The sequence below is a fragment of the Sarcophilus harrisii genome, chromosome 1, assembly GCF_902635505.1.
Source record: "Sarcophilus harrisii chromosome 1, mSarHar1.11, whole genome shotgun sequence".
Lineage (NCBI taxonomy): Eukaryota > Metazoa > Chordata > Mammalia > Dasyuromorphia > Dasyuridae > Sarcophilus > Sarcophilus harrisii.
The window spans coordinates 360,416,737-360,425,335 of record NC_045426.1 but is presented as its reverse complement, the minus strand read 5'-3'; positions in this window follow the sequence as shown (position 1 = coordinate 360,425,335).

Below are 8,599 nucleotides of genomic sequence, written 5' to 3'. Positions count from 1 at the left end.
TCAGTATCATTTCATGTAAGTCTCTTTAGGCCTTTCTGAAATCATCCTGCTGGTTGTTTTTTTTTTTTTTTTTTTTTTTAATAGAACAATACTATTTCATTATATTCATATACCATAATTTATTTAGCCATTCCCCAACTGATGGGCATTTACTCCATTGGAATTTATTTTCTTAAGTAATGAGAGGGACATTAAAGATTTTTGAATAGGAAATGGAATGATGAAAACAATTTTTTTTGGGTGTGTGTGTGTGTGTGTGTGTGTGTGACCCTGGGCAACCTATTTGTCTCGATTTCCTCATCTGTAAAATGAGTTGGAGAAGGAAATGGCAAACCATTCCAGTATCTTTGCCAAGAAAATCCCATATAGGATTATGAAGACACGCCTAAACAAAATGGTCACAGGTACAAAGGGAGAGGAGGAAGAACAGATGATTCTTAGGTTTTAATGACAATGAAATCTGACAAGTTCAAAACTTAGAAAGCAGATCCAGTTTAAATATATAGATAACACATCAACAAAATTTAATGTTTTATTTTTCCCCGGGTACATGTAAAACAGTTTTCAACATTCATTTTTCAAAATTCTGAGTTTCAAATTTTCTCCTTTCCTCTCTCATCCCCTACCCCCATTGAAAAGGCAAGCAATTTGACATAGATTATATATGTGCAATCATGCAAAACATACTTCCATATCAGTGATGATTACACATTTTAAAAGCACTTACAATGTACTAGAGATACAAATGTAAAGAAATAAGACAGTCCTTGCCTTCAAAGATTTTACATGTTAAAAGAGGAAGGCAATACATAAAGGGGAATTGACAAGGGGGATAACCCTATGTATGGGTATGTTAAGGAAATTGCAGACTGCAGGAAGTCTTAGAGAGGCCTGGTTCCCAGTAAGACAAAGCAAAAAACAAACTTATTAAATTGGGGTGGGGTGAGAGCCAAGAAGGAAGTCTGATTTTTTGAAGAGTGGGGTAAAGATTGTTGGAGAGTGAGAACATAATGGAGGAATCTGCAGGAAGTTTAGAGAAACAGATACATTATGCTTACATTTATTCTTTTATCTCTAACACATTTTTCCCCATAAAATACCCTTTTGCTATACTAAAAACCCTGTAATGGGAGAGCAATCATTACCAAAATAAAGAAAATCAATACATCATTATGTTGAGAGCCTAAGTGTAAGATGAGGTACATTCTCTTATTTTACTCATTCTTCAATGGCCAATTCCCTGACATATATGTATATATAACATATATAGATAAGTGTATGTGTATATATATATATATATACACATACATATATATGTAGCTAAGTTTATTCAAATTATGTTTTGTGGATCACCAGGAAGACCTCAATCCTATTTCCAAATATCTCCCCTATTGGTTTGCCTGCTGTGTTTGAAATTTCAACAAAAGATTCATTTTTTGTGAAACGTTACATTCCACCTAGATAAATATTCTCAGTGGAGTGAGATTATTGAGTACTAATATCTCAGTATGAATTAGTTTTATAAGATGCTTTTATCTAGAATAACTGGAATATTAGGAGGATTAAGAACTGATTAAAAGAGGATCAAAAGTGTGGGGGGAACACAAAAGAAAAATAGAGATGCTGAACAAACTTTGCCTTACTTTATGTTTTTTTCTTAGGGCCAGCTTTGCCCATACATATTTTATTGCCCTTCTAATAGATGCTGCTTTTAACAAATAACCAGCCCTGTGTATGGCCATCACTGAAAAGACTAATGTACAACATTAAAGCTTTTCTACATTATAAACATTTGAAGATTGCCTTTTGGTTTGAGGTATTTGCTGTCTGATAAATAGCTAGATTAAAGTATTTATTATACATGTATTATGGGCCAGACATTTTGGTAAGCCCTGGGAATGTAAATACAACCACTCCCTGTACTTCCCTAGAGAGTCTTTACCCTCAAGGATCTTACATTCTAATGGGGAAAGCAACACAGAAAAGGGAGCAGGGAAGAAAAATGTGGGGGGGGGGGGGGAGAGAAGTATACAGGAGGGAGTACCCCTGCAGGGGCAAGGTGGCAAAGTCTGAAAAGTCAGAAATAGTTCAGAGAGAGAAGTGAGCATGTAGGTCTGAATTTTTCATGAAAGGGTAGACTCTCACCAATCAGAGGTGGGATGACAGGAATAGAAATGTCTAAGGGTTGAGGATGTTGTTCGGGAGGGAGAGTCAGGAGTATTGGGTTGAAGTGTCTGGATAAGAAAGCAAGATAGGGATAAGGACAGATCTCCCTCTCTGTTCTCAGTCCGTGTCAGACAAGATGCTGAATTTGGCCACTGGATGCCAGACAAGAATTGTGTTTCTCAGGCAGGCACAGTCCCTTAGAAGGCAGTCAGGCATACTGCCTTATGGCTGTGGCCACCCAGTAGTTAACAGGATTTCTGGAGGATGTGTTTGAACAGTCTGCTATCCTCTCTGAAAGGTTGCTCTGAAAGAAGACATCGGGCACTGCATCTCCCCGAAGGACAGTTGCCATCCCAAATCCTCCATCTGTTGGCTGTGCCTGTGTGCAGGGGAAGCTTGTTTTCACCGTCACAGATGGCTGAAGAAGTTAAATCAACTTGACACAGCTGTGGCACAAGATTTCACCCTGCCTCCCACTCTCCTGTGAATGCTGCCCTCTCCCATCAGTCAGAAGTCTCACTGGTGATAGATGAGGGTAGTAAAGCAACACAGGACTTCAGATTTAAAGAGGGCTGCAGAAGTATAGTAATAGATCTATATTTGCTCCTTGCACTTTGCTTTGGAAATTTATAAACTTGTAGATATTAAAGATCTACATGGTATGTGATTGATTACCACTTAGAGTCACAATTTTGGTGATCTATTTTTCAGGAATTATGACTGCCATCTCATGTTTGTAATGCAGCTTATATTGGGTCGATAACTCTGTATGTTTAAACAAACAAAACAAAACAAAACCTTTTCATATACATGATCTCATGTGAGTCTATTAGATATTTCCAACTCCATGTTCTATTGGCATCTCTAACTCAGCATGTCTAAAATAGAATTTATTATTCTTCCCTTATTCTCCAATCTACTTTCTTTTTTAAACCTTCTGTCAAAAGAACCACTGTTTTCCCAGTTAGCCAGACTTGCAAACGCAGTCATCCTTTACTATTCAGTCATCAATCCATGTTGTTTTGGTCTCTACAACACTTGTTGAATCCATTCCTGTAATGTTCTGGCTAGCTTTCTGGAGGACCTTGGGAGGAACAAGTCTTTGGTCTTAGTGGAGAAGTGATAAAGGCAGGACACAAGGCTGGTTAAAGATGGAATATCTCTATTTCCAGTCCTTCTCAGCCCTCAAATACCTCAGTATGATTACATCATTACAGCACATCAAGTATATATGAACTAGAGAACTATTACATCATCATACTAAGTACTAAGTACATGTGAACTAGAGAATCATCATCTCATTAATCACACTGAATTAACATCCTGCTGTAAGTATTCTTGTTTCAAATATACTTTCCTAGAGTTCTGGCCCTCTACCCATTCCTTTTTTATTCTCTGATCACAAAGCTACTACTTTAATTTATGATGCTGGTACCTCTTGGCTGAACAGTTTTGATAACCTCTTAATATGTTTCCTTAATTCATTTCTCTCCTGACTTTGGTACTTCCTCCACACAGATGCCAAATTGATATTTCTAAAACACAAGTGCTCTGCTCAAGTGATTCCTGTGGCTCCCTGTAACCTCTAGGATCAAATATAAATACTTGTTTGGTATTTAAATCCCTTTATGATCTGGCTTCAGCTCACTTTTTGAAGCTTACTATATATTATTCTCTTTCATGCATTCTGAGTTCTAATTGACTGGCCTACTTCCTTCTACATGAGTGAATGAATGAATGCATGAAGAGCATTTCTTATCTTAGTGCCACTATTTATAAGCTGTCTCCAATGCCTGAAAATTACCCCTTCCTTATTATGGCCTCCTAAGATTCCTAGCTGAATCTTTGAGCCTCAGTTCAAGGACCATCTCTTATGTAAAGTCTTTCCTGATCCCCTGATCTCTCCTTCCCCCAAATGATCTTATACTTATTTTATCTATATTTTGCTTTAGCTTTTTTTCCTCTCCCTGATAGATCATAGACTCTTGGAAGGCAGAGACTTTTATTTTTGTCTTTGTATACTTAGGAGTCCTGCATATACATAATACAGTGCTTGGCACATAGAGTCAGAGGATCATAGAATCATGGATTTAAAGCTGAAATGACCTTAAGAGGTCATTTAGTCTTTACTTAACAGATGAGGAAACTGAGTACCAGAGAGGTTAAGCATAAGGTAATAAAGTTAGTGACTGAATAGTGACTAACTTGAGTCCTATCGTTTTAAGTTAGTGTTCTTCTACTGTAGCATGCTCTTATCCATACTAAAAATTCTTCTGCTAACAAAACCAACAACACTTCCATTGACATTGTATATGAGCTTGAAAATCTCAACCTGTTCTTGTTTTCCCTTTACTCATGTAATGGGACCCTCCTTTTCTCTATAACGTGTTGCTCCTCTGGCCAGTTCTCCTTATTTATTCAGTCATTAATAGGTATTCATGTTTCTGTTATACCAAGTCTTTGATAATGAACTTTGATTTTCCCTTTTTCCTTTTCTTTTTCTCCTACAACTTCAGGATGTCTTTTTTTGTGACTGAATCTTGGCTAATCGGTTCCCAAAGTCTTTAATCCAGTTTAGAGATGAAATATTGCTGGGTCTATTTGAAAACTAGTCTTCACAGAAAGTGAAACTGTCTCTCCTGCCCCTGAACTGTGCATTAGTTTTAAGAGTTTGTTTACTATGTAAGAGATTTCATACAAGATTTCCATTTTGCCCTGGTGCTAATATATTCTATAGCCTCCAAGAACCTTGGAATGCCCTGTACCTTAAATCATCTGTTTCTCATTGATAAGCCAGGTCTCAATTAATACAGAAGATATTCATTGACAACTTATTATAATCAATGCCCTGTACTCTGTGATACAAAGATTGGGAAGACCAATGAAAATGAATAATACCAAAGATGAAATATTCATTCTTAGATGAATGAAACAATAAAAACAGAAGCAACTATAGCAGTATAGGAGAGGTTATGAGCTTCTTTGTTATTTTCTTTCAATACATTTTTACATTTGCTTATCTATGTAAATGTTGTTTCTACAGGAAAATATCAACTCCTAGGAGAGAGAGACTTTTAAAAAATTTGTTTCTCCAATGGATGGTGTCTTACATAAAGATTTAAATATTTACTAAATTGAATTAAATTTGTATAGAGAGGCAGTGCAGGGAAAAAGAAAATTTGCTGCGTTCAGAGTCAGAAGACCTATATTTTGATCTTAACGTCTTTGTTAATTTGGGTAAGTTAGTTACGTTGGGCTTTAGTTGGACAAGAAAATATCTGCTTTTAGGACTAAATTTATAATTCCATGACCAGAGTTTTAGTGCTAGCTTCACTAGTAAAGCATCATGGTGCAGTATATAGAGACAAGCCTTGGACCCAAGAAGATTCTAGTCTTGCCTCTGGCCCAGGCTGACTGCATGGCATTGGAAAAGTCATTTATCTTATTAGTATGCGAATTCAATTATTTTCTTCTTTAATAAATAGTAAAATTATATGTATATCAAAGAATTATTTTAAAATAAATTTCTTTATTATTTATTATTAGTAAATGTTTGATTTGTATATCTGTTTTGTATACTTAGATGCATAGGGTTGCATAAAAATTTCTCAGGTGAAAAGAGTTTATGATTAGAAAAAAAGTTAAAGAATCCTTGCTCTACACAACTCTGTAGGATTGTATATTTCAGAGAGGGTGTCCATCTGCATTGATAGAAGGACTTCACTTTTCTGGTGGTTCCATATATAAATGAAATCATAGGCCCTATTATCAACCTATTGGTTGTTAAACTCTTGGCAAGTTGCTAAAGTGCTTTAAGCTTTAGTCCTTTATTTAAAAAATGGAAATGGTGGTAACTATCTCATTAGGTAGTGATGAAGATCAAATAACATAATATATGTGAGAGTAATTTGTAAACTGTCAAGTGTCATATAAATATAATAAGGTATTAATGTATTCCATTTCCCCTTTTTTCTTTTTTCTGTTACCCTTTACTATTTTGAAATTTTCTTCTTTACTCCTTATAATCAAATTTTCAACATGTTTAGGTAAAATGTGAAGCTTGCCCTCTAGCAGTTACTGTCTTCCTTCTGTTTCCTGATAAAACACAAAGATATTCTTACCCTGTCATTCCATTTTATATGGTTCGTTGTCAGCCCTTTCTGCTTTGGCATCCAGAAGAAATACCTTCTCATGAATTATAAAGTTTGTCCTAGTCAGTTTAATTTGACAAACATTTAGATTTCTACTGTATGTTCAAGATATTGTACTAGCTTTAGGAACACAGATATACATCAAAGATTCCCTCTCCTCAAAGACTTTCTATTAAATTGTTCTTCCTTTTCTTTTGATGGATCTTTTTTCTTTTTGTTGGATCTTCAATCTGAAAATGCAGATCACAATTTCTTCACAGAATCCCATATGTGACATTTAAAGAATCGGAGAGACATAATTTCTGGGTAATTTAATCATTTTTTAAAATAAGGCTAGCATGTTATTAATAAAAATCAGTGGCATTTTTGAATGCTAAAGACCCCTTATAGTTGTTTATATGTCCTTGGAAGAGCAAGTGTTCCTGAGTGTGGTAATCAACTCTGATTGGCTGACAAATAATGAGAGAATAAATATTACAATAAGAGGTGAACTATACTACAATGACTTGTGGAACTTGACACTGAGCAAGACATTTTGATCAAAGGAATATCCATTTCCACATCACATGTATGACAAAAGGTAGAATCTGCATTTTCCCAGATAGGTCTGAGAAAGTAAACACAATTAAGTAGGAATCCACCCATTAGCCAAAACTTGAAATTATTTTCAAATCTTACTTATAGTAAGCCTTTAAAAAAGATTTCCCACACCAATTGATTTCTAGATGAAAAAGTAGAAAAGGGAAAAACCTTGATCTTAATTCAACAATTGGTTATTAAAATAATCATTTCTATCACATCCAATTACTATTCTTATCAACATCTTTCTAGAAATTCTCCATGTGTTGTTAAAAATCCAAAGAAATACTCAATGTACCTATCAAAATCTTCACAGTAACATTTTGTTCCTTTGGTAGCAAAAAATCAGAAACAAAATGAATGCCTATTGATTGGAGAATTGCTAAATAAACTGTAGCATATGAATGTAATAGAATATTATTATAGAGTAAGAATTAATGAATGTGAAAAGAATATGAGAAATTCAGTGAAACATTGGAAGACATGTAGGAACTGATGAAAAATTAGAACATAAGAACAACATATATGATAACAATAATGTAAAGGAAAATAACAGGAAAAGGAAACCAAATTGTAATTGAAAGACCAATTATGTGCCTGGGGAATAGATAATGAAACTTTTCTCCAGTTTCCTGGGTAGATAAGGAGAGGACCATATGGATGGAATGTTGCTGCTTTTAACTTTCTTTGTTACTAGATGGGTGTGTCTAAGTCCTTTTCTGACCTGAGCAGAAAAATGTGGTTTGGCAGCTAGCATAGACAAGAACCTAGGCCATCCTATATAGCTGGTCTTTCTGTGTGATTCTTTGCTCACTCTTTTAACTTAGAACAGAAAATACTTAGGGTTTAAAAACTGGGGCACTCCAAATGAGGCATACATTTTAACAATAGCCTCGTTTAAAGGTGAGCCTTGGTTAAATACATTTTATTGACGTTTTGGGTGTAGTCTCCAATTATTTTCCAGAATGGTTGAATCTAGTCACAGATTCAGCAGAAAATAATGACTTTAATAATTACAATTTTCCACTTTCATCATCTTGGCCAATCTGAGTGTGAAGGAGAATATCAATGTTGTTTTAATTCGCCTTTCTCTTGTGAGTTGAAACTCTTTTATAGGCATTTAAAAAAGGTTTTATTGAAGAATTTTGTTTTTAAGTTATAAATACTTGTAGATTGTTCACATTTCATATCCCTTTGTTACAAGGGGTCTCTTTAAACAAAGTAAGATAATTAAATAAAATTAAGTAAAAATACAATGGCCTCAATTGAAAGTTCATGCAACATCTCATATCTATAGGACTCCCACTTATTTTTAATTCTTTTTATGAAAATTAACAAATCTATTTTTTCTCCCTTTCAGCTCCCCATCACTGAAAAAAGATAGAGTCCTTTCCCCAACTTCCCAAATTCTTTGTAACAAATAAGCATAATCAAATAAAACAAATCACCTAATAAAACACAAATATGCTAACATATATGTGTGTGCATATGATAAGATACATATACACATGCATATGTGTGTTTCTCACTTTGAGCCAGTGAAATTAGTATAGGGAATATGTCCTAAATAGGTCAAGACATGGGAATGGACAAATAAATACAAGAATACTTACAGTAGCTGATGAACTCTGAATGCAAATTGAAGTATAATTTTTTTATTTCTTTTTTTTGGTAATATGATTAACATGAAAATATGTTTTACA